Here is a 14,171-nt window from a genome sequence, read left to right as displayed (position 1 = left end):
AAACCCATTAAGGTGGAGGGAATGTGTTTGTGGATTTAGCCAAACAGGTTGTCTTGATCTTGGAGATGGACAGAGTCTACATTGTGGGGATTTGAGAAGAGAATTTGAGTAAATAGGGGGTTCCAAGTGTCATAGGAGATGAAGAAAATATTGATGCCCTGAGAATATAGAAAATTCCAGGTTAGCAAAATTATTTGTGAATGTTATAAGGGTAAAACCATCAGGATGTGCTGCCAGTGTATGAAAGGCCATCTTGTACTTCTCTTTCCATCCACAGACAAAGCAGCCTTTTTCAACTCATTTTTTAAGAATGTATCTCTAACGTCTTAAGGAGTCCATTGTGCAGGAGGACCTGACTTCCCTGTCCTAGGCATTAAAATGATCCAAATTGTCAGAAGAATTGAGAAAATTATCACTCAGCTAAATCTGCTTTCTATGGTTCTGAGGCATTAGCCTCACATGGTAGGTTTTAAGAAATGCAGAATCTTAGTGGGGGCCACCCAGACCTTCTAGATCAGAATAGGTATTTCCTCTTATGGTTTCTATCTACATTCATATTTTAAAGGAACTGCTTTACTGCAATGGTTCTGAACTTTGGCTGTGCTTTAGGAAGGTATAAGGAATGTATAAGGCATGTTGATACTCAGATCTCACCATCAGAGGTTCTGAATCCACTGATCTGAGGTAGGGGATAGGCATGGCTTATCAATAACTTTTCAAAATCAATTCAGATAATTAAATGAGGCCAGGCTTAAGAATCACTGTCCTGGGAAATAAGATCCTGGGTAACCTGGAGCCTTGACCATGAATGGAAAAAAAAACGTAAGCTGACCAGTGATCAGTAAAATAGGGACTCTGGTGCTTTCTTATTTCTCAGTTCAATGGTGTGGAAGATAAATTATGCAAACCCATTAGCTACTTTGAATTTCCTAGAGAAAAGTTAAACTTATAAATGTTGCATAATGTAATTATATGATGAGGGAGACAAATATGCAAATGCCAAATGGAGGCACAGAGAATAAGATACAAAATGAAATAAACCTGGAGGAAGTTTTTTTGAAAACTGAAAAATAATTAAAAAATAATAAGGTGCACATGTCTGGAAAAATACATTTAAACTCTAACTTCCAGATGAATTTTAGCAATGAATTTAGTATCATCCCGATTTTTAATCAAGAACACAGATACTGACGTTTCTAGTTTTAATTTTTAAAATATCTTTTTTGGTTATGGTAGTTACTCAGGATAAATTTGATGACCTCTTTGAAAGACTTTTTCTATTCTGCAATGGAAATAGATATTTGTACAATTATCCATCCAGTTAAGTATAATCAGTGTACCCAGAGGAACAAGACCTACTTACTTGGTATGAATCACCAGTACCGAAGGTGTCATCTTCTAAATGCATATGGAAGTATGTCCAGCCTGAGATCATCATTTCCCTCATTCCAAGAATGAGTCATAGCTCAGAGCTCTGCCTAAGAGGGAACTGTGTATTGTTTGCTTGACTTTTATGATTTCCTTGTCCTTGGGTCATAGATCAGGAGGATTTGATGCTGTATGTTTCTTTCTCTTCACATGAATCTATGATGCACCTTCAAAAAAATATTATCTTGATATCGATGTGGTGCTTTATCAACCATTTTCTCATTCGAGCCTCACTAAAATCACATGCAATACAGAGTAATGGTTATAGTTTCATCTTATGGATAATAAGGCTGATTGATGTTCTAAAGTATTGAGTGAGTTCCCTAACATCTCAGGGATACTTGAAAGCATTATTTATCGCTAATATAGGACTACTTCTATGAAGACTACTTCATATAAGTCTGGAATCTGGATTTTGCTAGGTGATCCAAATGATTCATCTTTCCAATTTCTTTCACTTATATTTGGTCCTATAGTTTCCTTGGTTCCCCTTCGCCCACCCAATCTTCTTTCATTCCCTTTTTCTATTTTCCTTGAATCCTATGTTACTTGTTATTTGTTCTGTTGTAACTGTTTCACCCCTGCTTTATATTATAAAATTCCAGCTTCAATCATAGCCTCATCGACAATAAAATTTGTAACTTTTATACATCTCGATGCATAGTACCATAAGTTAAAAATTGACAATTGGTGTTTTATTGTTGGATCTAAATAACTTTGCAGTATTTATTACCTTTTTCTTGTCTCATTGGCATATTTTAAAAACGTCTTCTACATGACACCTTATTAAGCATAACTTTTCTCTGTGCTCTTTGAGTTCTGGTTTCTTTCCCTAATAGAAGCAAAACCCAGATATTTTATCAAAGTGACAGTGTGGTATTCATTTTTCAGATTTCTAGTTCTTGGAAGGGTGCCTTCAAAAGCCACAAAGTTCTTTAATTGTCCAGAGCACCTGCTTCAAAATACCTCAGTGTTAAACTATTTGTTTTTTCCCTTTAGAAGACCATAGTACAAGTTCTGTTAACACTTTGACATTATGCCAAAACATACAACATTCGTTTAAGATTGAGTATTAAAGGCCCTATTCACCACTTTTTAAGAGAAGGGAAAAAAGGAATAAGGGTCTTTCACACATTCCCTCTGTAATTATAAATATAAAACTATTCTTGATTCATCCACCCAGCAGATGGAAATATTGTGAGGGTTTACTGTATAGTTCACTTGTATTTTCCAGCAAAAATATAATAATAATAATAATGATTTTATTCATTTATTTTGGATTTCTTTTACCTCTTTTTTTCATGGTCCTCAAGGTGCAAAAATAAGAAAGAACTTTTTATATTAGTTAAATCAGTCATGCATATAGGTAGGTGCCTCCATGCCTGGAATAAGTGCCACTGGGCATTTAACCACAACTCTGGCCAAGTACACATAGCTGCCTTGTTCTACCAGGCCCTACCCCTCTACTACTCAATGGTTTCACAGTCCCTGGATCCTGGACACCTCTGAAAGGAAGGTGTGCTTGCTTTGTGTGATTGCTGTCTGGTAATTCCTTGCAGTCTCCAAGTGCCCACTGCTACTTCTCTTTCTGGCTTTTCTTGTATAAAGATATTGGTGAGTAGTTTGGGGGAAAGTTAAAAAACACTTTCATTGAATTTCACTTGGATGCATGAAATATATAAGCAGGAATATATAAGGAGAATTAATGAAATATATTTGTCTCTCACACACTCATAAACACACACACACACACAATGCTTACTGCATTTGTTGCATGCAAAGCTTCTCTCTAAAGACTTTGCATAGGTTCTCATACTTTGTATAATCTACTCTGGAAATATGAGGTCAGGGCCCACTCAAAGACAACCTCTAAAGATTGGCCAGTGACTTAGGTCATTGTTTGTTGTGGGATTCACAACAGGGAACATCATACCGCATGCTAATTGATTAAATCAAAAATTTCTAAGAATAGTAAGAAGAACAGAAAACAGATGTATCAAGAGGTGAATTAGATATAGAGACAGAAAGGATGTATAATCTCCACAATAGAAGAGTAACTCAACCCTGAATTTGACCAGGGTGATTTAGATGCCTGCCTGAATGGCCCCTTTGACCCAATAGCCTCTTAAACCCTTGAATTTCTAATCTTCATGACCTCCCCCTTTGGTGCTGAGGAATGAACCCAGGGCCTGGGCTCTATGGAGTGCAAAGCATGCATTTCACCCCTGGACTATATCTCCAGCCTCCCGTTTATTTCTTAAATCACTAGTTTAGACAATTAGTTCAGATATTGCCACAACATTACTCAGTGACTTCAATGAGATCTCAATTTCACAAATCTTCTGCTTTCCCCTACATCATAAGTTCTCTCTATCATGTCATTTCTCTTATGTAGGTTAGATTCTTTTATACAGTATGAAATAGTCATACTATGAGTCTACTTGCCCTTCTTTTTCTTGTACATACCTAGTCAACCTTTTAGAAGGATGAGGCTGCTGTCTTAGGACCTACATGCTGACAGCTGGACATTGCTGGAGAATGGATGCAATAGGACAGAGCGAATTCACTAAAAATTCAGCATCACCAAAAGGGAACTATTATATAGCAGTCTGACAAGATTTTTTTAGTCAACTTGCACTTACTTTCTGAAATTATTTTTTTAAACATTCTCTTTGGTTATCAATGTTGCTTTCCTACTTCTTGCTATTCCCTAGCAGGTGGGAAGTGCCTCAAATTTTAAACCAAATACCCTGTCCAAATATTCCCCATTGTTCAAAGTCTTCCTTTAAGGTTAATCACACTTTATTTTTCTGGATGATATTCTTTTCTTGCTTTTGAGCAACTCTGAATTTAATATTGCTCACTTCAGTTGATTAAATATCTCTTTCAATGGGAAATTTTCCATTGACTTTTAACTTTCTTTGCCCAAAATTGAAGTGCATCCAAGAGAAAATATTAGAAATGTTCATTTACCCACCTCCAAGAATTAGTGAATATTAGTATCTTCCAATTTTTGTCTCAGATTTCTACTTTATCAACAAAATATATAAACATAAACAAAGTAAACTTTGTTCCCCTTTTCAGCCTCAATTCTGTCCCCTTTTCAACTAGTACTATTCTGTGATTTTAAAGCATTTTCTTGAATAATATGCTCTATGTGTCATTCTGGTCTTATATCCAATATCTTGTTGTGAGGCCTATTCATGTTGATACATGAAGTTCTAGTAATTCTAGCTATCTCTTAAATGTGATTTAATTATATGAATATGCTAATGTATCTCCCCTACCTTCTTTTTGCTACTACAAATGATACTACATTGAGCATTTTTCCACTTGTTTCCCCTACTGGCTTCTTAAACTGAGTCTGACTCTTATTCCTATTTCCACTTGTTTCTCCTCCTAATCTCAGAATCAATTTGTCAAAGAGTTGTCTGTACATAACGCCATGATTTCCTCATTTCTCACTCACTCTTCAAATTCTTTTAGATTATCTTGTCACCCTATAATTCCACCAAAACAGCTCTTGCTTAATAAGCAGTCAGTAAGGAAGTTGAACCCATAATAAATTCGAAGCACTACATGCAGATTCTATTATTACTATCCCTTGTTCCAAATCTCTCCATCCAGCATTCATTTCCCTAAGGCCACAGAGACCACTGAAAGGTGACACTGGGTCTAATAGCTACAGTAGGATAATTCTAGGGATCCATAGTACAAGTTTTAAAGTGTTATGATGTCTCACTGAATGGAGAAGCATTAAATATTACCAATTAATTGTACAAAGAGGGACTTGATGAAAACAAGGTAATTTAGAGGACTGTCAAAAATTCCACATCAAATCCAATGGTAGACATTATCAACTGATCCTGGTTTATATATTACTTAAAATTAATTTATACATTGCTTTATATATCCCTTGAAAAAGAAATCATATTGAGTTATATGTTTACTACAGCTGTACCGAGTACAATGAATGACACAAAGATGTCACTATGCTTGTCCTCTTGGGCCTCCACAGTAAAATGAGAATAGCAGATATGATGGCGTTTGTACCAAGAGTTGCTCTCAGAGCACAGCAGCCAGGGAGCCTGACTGCTCAGGGGAGTTTTTCAGGAAGCCTTCTCAGAAGGAGGTTTTAGATGGCCCTTAAAGGGTGAGGAGGAATTCACTGGAAAAAGAAGAGCATAAGAAAGACACTTTAAGTAAAAGGGAGTAGCGTGTTCAGCCCACATGATCTTGGCCTCTAAAAGAATGCAGGAAGATAAATGGCAATCAGACACAGGGTAGACCAATAGTAAATATTAGTAATTGAGTGAATAAATGAATGGAGTAAGAGAAATGAACCCTTACTCCAAGGAGATGCTAAAAAGCTAAGAGGTGGGGCTGGGGCTGTGGCTTAGTGGTAGAGCGCTTGCCTAGCATGTGTGAGGCACTGGGTTCAATCCTCAGCACCACATAAAAATAAATAAATCAAATGAAGGTTTTATGTCTTTCTATAACTAAAAAAAAAAAAAAAGCCAAGAGCTGCTTCTTTTTGGTTTAATTGCACTCTTTGACTCATTCTGAAAGGAAAAAACAAGGAGGCATTTCAATGCATTCCATGTCACTTGATATAAGATCATCTAAAAGTTATTTACAATAATTCATTTGCTGCGAGGACTTCTCAAAAGTGCTCTTAGCTGGGTAATTTCAGTAGTTAGGGGACGTATATCTACAAATGTTTGTCAAAGTGCAATGATTCTATGGTTGATAAGAAGGCACCAACAGACAAAGCGAAGGGTAAACTTGTTTGAAGTAGGCAACAAAGTCTCTCACACACTGCTGCATAGTGCAAGGGACCCAAGAACAACCCAGGCCAGACAGAAACACTTCTGTGGCCCTTGGATCCCCCAGATGTGCTCTGCAGCAACACCACCTGATTAGAGAAGGCTCCATCTGCTGATCTCCCAGGACATTTTATAATTTCTTGGCCCTCTCCAGTATTCTGAAGACTCTGGTTACATACTTATCTCATTACCAAGCAGAAGTAATTAAACACAGTACAGGACTTCTCGGCTACTTCCAGTAAGTCTGGGAGAAGTGGAAGGTCACCTCTGCCCAACATGTGCAGACCCAGGCCTTCAGGCTTCCCTCGGTCCCACTCTGGCACTCCTCAGAGCACATTTACTCTTCAAGGCAGGGTGGTGTTACGGCATGGATGCACCAACAAGTAAAACTTGAAGATTCCTCTGCAGTGTCCTTTAATGCAATTTGCTATTTTTCTGACCTTTAGTACAAACAACACAAACTAAAAGGGGTGAGAAACCTCTGTGACATAGTGATTTAAGAATTCCAAGGAGTATTATTGTAATTATTTCAATTAACAAATATTTGGACCATAAAGAATCATATTTTAGGCCACATTCTGACCTCTTGAGTGGGTCCCTACCTTGAGTTAATTAGGTTTATATTATACAATACTTTTCATCTATAAATATAATAATTTTATATGTTATTCGCAGTTCATTTCTGTTATTTAAAGAAGAATAAGATGGGGTGGGGAAGGGATGAAAGAGGTATGCTGACTGAAAATGTTTATATCCTTTAAAAATTAGGGATTATCCTCATATTTATTACCTCTGAGACTTCAAAGTCCCTCCAACTATACTCTGCCTATGTTTTTGGTTTCCACTAGGAGGAATAGAGCAATGGGAAAACAGTTTCCTTCCATCTCAGCCATGTTGCCACTATATTAGGCAGAGCCAATCTAATCGATTTCATGACTTAGGTCACATTTAACTGGAGGGAATCTGGGAAGTTGTTAACCTTTCCCTTTGTTGAAAGAGTATACAACTGAGATTGGAGCCATAAAAATTATGCATTGTAAATGAGTGGTAGTTTCTGGGTGGATTCTTGGGGAAGTAATATATTATCTACTTTTGCAAGTTCACCTGTTTTTATAATTATGATTTTCTTCATCAGTGAAGAAAAGCTATATTGGTAATATGCTTTTTGTAAAGTGACAATAATTCTTACGCTATGAGGTTGACCTGAGGATTAATTAAGAAAAAACCATGAAGTTTTTGCAGCCATGCAGTAAAAGCTCCTCAAATGGCATCTATCATCATCATCATCATCAACTATCTTTATCATTTGTTCATAACAAAGCTAGGCTTACAAAATATTTGAGATGGATTTTATTAAGAGATTCAACTACAGCAAAGCTATTTAGAATAGAAATAATGAATTTTTAAAAAAACAGAAGTGTTTAATTTAATTCTGAGTTTTTTTGGCAGCCCAAGCAAAAATTATACATAATTACTTATATAATAATTATTAACTGATAAAAGAAAGAATATCAGTTATTCAGAAAGACAGATTTTTTTTCTTGGCACTAATGTATGAATGTAATTTCATACAAGATATGGTTTATAAATTATAATGAATAACACAACCAACAATGTATTCAGCAATGATTTTACAGCAAATCACAGAGTTCTTTGTTGTTTCAATGGAAATAAAGGACATACCATTGTGCTATAACTTAGGGAAAAAGTTTATGAGTAACTTTCTTAACTTCTAATTATAGAACAAAAAGCCATGAAATAACAATATTTCCCAGTCTGTGGTTCCCAAAGCTGACTATGTTCCAACATCACTCAAGGAACTTTTTAAAAAGTTCTAGGACCCTGTCCAGGTCTACTAAAGCTAATGTTCCTAGGTTAAATCTAAGCAAACATATATTTCCATTTTTTTGTTGTTGTTGTGGGAAATAAACACAAGATAAAATTCTCCATCTTAACCATTTCTGAGTGTGTGGCTCAGTAGTATCAAGTATACTCTTGCTGCTGTGCAGCTGTAGCCACTGTCCATCTACACGGCTCTTTTCATTTTCTAAAAGTGAAATTCTATATCCATTAAACGGTAATTTACCATTTTCCTTTCCTCTAACCCTGGCAACAAACCATTATTCTATTTCTTATCTCTTGGTTTTGTCTACTCTAAGTAACTCATATAAGTGGAATCATATGGTATTTATCTTTTTTTATGACTGGTTTATTTCACTTAGCATACTGTCATCAAGGATATGTATGTGTTGTAACATATTGTGAATTTCTTTCCTTTATAAAGCAGAATAATATTTCACTGCATGGATACACCATATTTTACTCATCCAACAATGGACACTGGGTTGCTTCCACATTATAGCTAATGTAAACAATGCTTCTATGAATGGCGATGTACAAATATCTCTTGGAGACCCTGTTTTCGATTCTATTGTAACTAATGGAGAAATGTGAATTGATAAAAAAAAATATTGCTGTTTGATAAGAACACTTCTGAGATGTGTCCTAATAATTGAGAATACTCCCAGCAAGATGTTCCCTAGGAAGGGCCAGGAAAATCCTCCCTCTGCTAGTGAGAATGACACAAACATTGCCAACAGGATCAGGTGTGACTGTCCTCTGAGGCCAGAGTTAAAAATAAATGCTGCTCTAGAATTCCACTTCTGATTTTCAAGGGAATAAGATCAATGTGTAGCTGTAGAGGCCATGAGCAAGTGGTAGCACTTAACTTTTAGAGGCAAGAGGACATAATTATTGTAACACTTAGAAAGTTAAAAAGACAACAAAGATGTTGTTATAATTTAGATACTCTGGAATTTGAGGTAATGGCTATCACACCCTGTTGGTCCCAAGGAACAGATAGATGGCAACATAATGAGAGACTGGCTTAATTTATATAAACTTTAACATAAAATAAAATACTGATGGGCCGATAGCTGGTGGATATCACTGCAATAGAAAATTATAGTCTTTCACACATGTATAAGCTCATGCCAATAGCATAGGACCCCAAATATTATCCAGGTGTTACTGATAAGATAGGGCAGATGCAGAAGATAAGTAATTTATGAGATCCTGGTCCAAGTTCACCACATATTGGTCCAGTGTGTCCATGGACACCTTTTATGATCATTTCCCCCCTCTCCAAGCGCATGACAGGGAGAAACACGAAGGCTGTCTACAGAACCTTAACATCATTCCCTGGCCTGTGGAGAAGCAGTCACTATGGTAGGTAAGGCCAAGAGGAAACTCACAAACATTTCTGTTCCCTTTAGCCAAGGTGATAAATTGGAAGCATTATCACATCCTGGGTGGAGTGATAAAAATTATTGACACTCTAAAAAGGACTTGAAGGAGGTGTGGGGGATATCCATCATTTCCTCCTTTAATTTACCAGTATGGGTCTGGCAAAATCCAGGTGAATTATTATAGATGAAAATATACAGCCATAAACTTACAGTTAAGTGCAGCTACAATCTTGGTTGCTGTGCCAGAGGTAGTATCTTTACTAAAATAGGCTTTATCCAGCCTCTGTAACCTTGAGTGCACCAATTGATCTGATGAATGGGTGATTTTTTTTAACACTAATCAAGAAAGAGGAGCCAAATAGTATGCAAATATAAATAATAAAAGAGTTTGGGAGAGATGAAAATACGTTTAGTCTCTACCAAGCACTATATTAATCATATTGTACTTTTACAATAAAATTTTAACAGTCTTTTCCATCTTGCCATTATATAGACTATTATGCTGGACCACTGTATTGATAAAATGATACTAATTACTTGTGCTGTCTTAGTTTGGGGCTCCCCAGAAGAAGAGTCTAAGATAGGATTTTAAGATCTATTTGTTTATTTGGAAAGTAATGCCAGAATGATGGGTGGAGAAAGGAGGAAATGAGACACAGTAAGGAGAAGCAAACAATAAACAGAGCCCTTCTCTGGGTAATTGGAGTTTGGTCTCTTTGGAGGCCAGTATGTCATGGAAACTTGGGGTTATCTCACTCAGGGAGTGAGTGTGCCTAGTGGTTTATAAACCAATGCCAAATAATCACCTGCCTTGGTCCAAATTCTAAATCCATTTCACCACAAATTGCTATGGTCCCTGCCTAATATGGCCTTATGGATCTGATGATGCTCAACTCATGATGAACAGTATGGTTACATACACTTGGTGTTGGGTGTCTGTTATTGCCTGGAAACATACTAGGAAAAGCTGTAAAACAGTGACTGGTTCTCTGAACTGGCTTTCCTATTAAAGCCAAATCCTTATCTACCACAGATATGTCTGACATCTTATGATATCCCAAATACTATGGCTTGCGTGGCAAGGGATCTTGACCATCGATGTTACCTCCTGCAGTTACTTTTGTTTTAGGCTCTACTGAAAGTTAGGAGCATTATGAATCAACCAAGAAGTAAATCAGATTAATAGTCTCAAGTGTGGAATTTTATGTATCTAATCAAACAAACCTACAAAGTGTTGTGCTCCCTCTTAGTGATCAGACATAAATGGTACAGTGACTTTTATAACTTTAGAAGGTTTGCCTTGCATGCCCTAGACCATGGCTCCGAAAATATCATTGCTATAACAAACCATGAATCTTTGTAGAGCCTCTCCACTCTTCCTCACCCCCAGCCTCTGGAACATACATCTCCGTAGGACCTCCAGGGAACTTGGCTACATTGTGTTCACCAGATATAGCAGACACAGTGGTATCCCATCCATTCACCTTGGGTCTTAGTATTGCTCCACGTGCCCCTTGAATTCTGACTGTCTGCATCTGCGTATTTCTTCACTATATGATTTCTATGGAAAGATTGCTTTATCTATGCAAATGGCAGGCCAGAAATACCTGTGAATCATCCTGCCCACCCTAGGAATGCACAGTCAATGACTCAGGAGCAGCACTGGGATGCAGCAAGGAGGCTCTCGTCAGTTAGTCCGCTTTCTGTCACTGTAGCAAATATTTTAGATAATAAAGTTATAAATAAAAAGGGTTATTGGTTCCCAGTTTTAGAGGAAAAGCCCATAATTGGCCTGTTGCTTTTAGACCTGTATTGAAGCACACACAAGGCACCTACCTCAGGCACATGACAGAGGAAAACCACTCTCCTCACGGCCAGGGAGCAAAGGGAAGTGAGAGGAACAGAGGCCTCACAATCTCCTTTATAGGTGCATCCCCAATGACCTAAAGCCCTCCCACTAGCAACTGTTTCTCAAAGGCTCCACCACCTCCCATACCACCAAGCTGAGGATCAAGCTTTTGGCATCCGGGCCTTTGGGGAACTCTTCATATTCAAACTATAGACCTCACTCTGAACCCATTATTGCAAGACCCTTCTTAAGTGTAAAATGAATACCAGATGTAAAAGATTTAGTAAAAAGAATACACAATACCTTATGAATTACTTATACATTGATTGCATTTTGAAATAATGGTATTTTGTATATATTAGGGTAAATAAAATATTGAAATTACTTTAACTTTTTTAAATTTTGTAATATAGGTATTATGATATTTTAAATTTTATGTATGTTGCACATAATATTTCTATTGAATAGTATTCAGATTAGACATCATCAAACCATTGCCCATGGGCTGATTCCCCATTTCTGTAAATAAAATATTATTGGAAAGCAACTATGTCCCTTCATTTAGATTGTGTCCGGGGCTGTTTTCACATTTCAATTGCTGATTCCAGCACTTGACAGAGATTGTCTGGCTTGTAAAGTCTATTTACTCTTGAGTCCTTTGAAGAAAAAGTTTGCCAACTCCTGGTTCCACCATTTCAATTTAATTTGATTTTGGATATTGTAAATCTTCAATCTAGGTATGAGCTTTCTATTTGTCTCATTTGGTCCATGTTCCTTTTTCTTTTCTTTTGCTTTCTTCGGATTTATTGAATACCAATTTAATATTCCATTTCATCTTTACTATTCCATATTAGTTATACCTCTTTATTTTCCCCTGTGGTTGTTCTTTAACTTATCACGATCTATCTTCAACATTACACTACATGATTATAGGACCTTAAAATAGTGAAAGTCTGTCTCTCCTCTTACTTCCTTTGTGCTATTGTTATAGGTTTTAATTCTCCACATGTTATAAACCCCATGCCGAATTGCTATTTTTCTGCTTTAAACAATTATTTATTAAGAAATGTAGAAAATGAGAGACAAGCATCGTATATGTACTTTATAGTGACTATTTTCGGCGATCTTTCTTGCTATGTGTAATTCTGCTTTTCTATTCGTTGTCATTCTCTAACTTCACTGCGAGTCTGTTGGCACTGGATTTTATCATCTATTGTTTTTCTGGGGAGTGGGAGCAGATATTTTGCCTTCATTTTGAAAAATATAATTTTCTGGGGGTAGAATTCTGCCTTGAGAGATTTTTTTTTTGTCATCATCTTTTAAAAACGTACTTTTGTTTCCATTGTTTCTGACAAGAAGTCAGTGGTGATTCTTTTCTTTGATACCCTATAGTTATCATATCTTTTTTGTCTGACTGCTTTTAGTACCCTTAGGTTATGCATTCAATTATTTTCTTTGGATTTATCCCCGTTGGTGTTTTCTGAGCTTCTTGCATATGATGATTATAATTTTCATCAAATTGGAACATTATTTTGGACATTAATTCTAATGGGCCCCTGCCCCTTTTCTTGACCCCAATTACCCATATTTTAAATCATTTGACATTGTCTCACAGTTCTGAGGCTCTGTTCTTTTTTCATTTTTGTCTTCACCTTTCCTATGCTCCCTCCCCCAGGTTCTTTCTGATGGTTTCTTTTGTTATATCTTCAAGTTCATTGATTGTTTTTCGCTTCTTAAGCACTTGTAGTGAATTCTCATTCTGGATATTTTCTTCTCAATTCCTAAATAAGTTGTTGTTCTTTCATTGTAATTTCTAATCTTATTATGTTGTTTTCTTTGAATTTATTGAATGCACTTTTAAGAGTCATTATACACAAATACACACATATATATGCATATATATGAATATTTTTTGTACATAGTTATGTACGTGTACGAACAAAATACACATACACACACACATACACACACACACATTTTTTTGTTTGTTTGTTTTCAAATACTGGAGATTAAATCCAGGGTCTCATTCATGCTAGGCAATTGTTCTACCATTAACTTATATCCCAGCCCACCCTACTTTTTAAAAAAATTTATTTTGAGACGAGTATAAATTGCCCAAACCAGCCTTGAACTTGGGATTCTCCTCCTGCCTCAGCTGCCCAAGTAGTTGATTGTGTGTGTGTGTGTGTGTGTGTGTGTGTGTGTGAGAGAGAGAGACAGAGAGAGAGAGAGAGAGAGAGAGAGAGAGAGAGAGAGAGAACTAAGGCAGTTACATTTCTTAGGTATCGATTTGATTCTTTCAAAGCCTGTTTTATGAAGTTTTGTTAGGATAGATGTAGAATATCCTCCACTTTAGATTTCCTTTAGACTACTGCTAAGATTATGGCCGACACCAACCAGATTTTTTTTTTTTCATGCTTACTTTTAAGTAGTAATGGCTTTTCTGATGGTGGAGTTCACGTATGCCTTCACAGCTCAGCACTCAGTGAAGTCTCAAGGAGACCCCTATGCAGTGTTCTGAAGATGTTTGCCTCCCAACTCCAGCCATTCAGCCTCCTCAATCTCAGACTGCTGTCGGCCCAGCTCCCCATGCCTGCTTCTCTCAGCTTGGATCTCTCCTTCTTGCATTGTATGTAGTTCAGAGACTACCTCCAGGCAACCTACGGGACTGGCTTTGTTGCCTTTCTCTTACGGATCACAATCCTGCACTGCCTATTGCACAACGTAGGAAAGAAGTTTTTTTCTAGGCTGGAACAGCTAGTTGGAGTTATTCCATTGTGGCTATAAGGTAAAATCTCGTTTTTGTCTGTTTCTATAAGT

At 36.7% G+C, this 14,171-nt stretch overlaps 1 long non-coding RNA gene across 2 annotated transcripts in view; it reads right to left on the bottom strand.

The window, feature by feature from the left end:
* The window catches only part of LOC144378383 (uncharacterized), a 127,713-nt gene that overhangs the window by 64,792 nt on the left and 48,750 nt on the right, over positions 1 to 14,171 (bottom strand). The gene's annotated exons all lie outside the window — the stretch shown is intronic.

Source organism: Ictidomys tridecemlineatus, chromosome 6, assembly GCF_052094955.1.
Source record: "Ictidomys tridecemlineatus isolate mIctTri1 chromosome 6, mIctTri1.hap1, whole genome shotgun sequence".
Lineage (NCBI taxonomy): Eukaryota > Metazoa > Chordata > Mammalia > Rodentia > Sciuridae > Ictidomys > Ictidomys tridecemlineatus.
The sequence above is the reverse complement of the archived record's forward strand: the minus strand, read 5'-3'. Positions and strand labels throughout refer to the sequence as shown.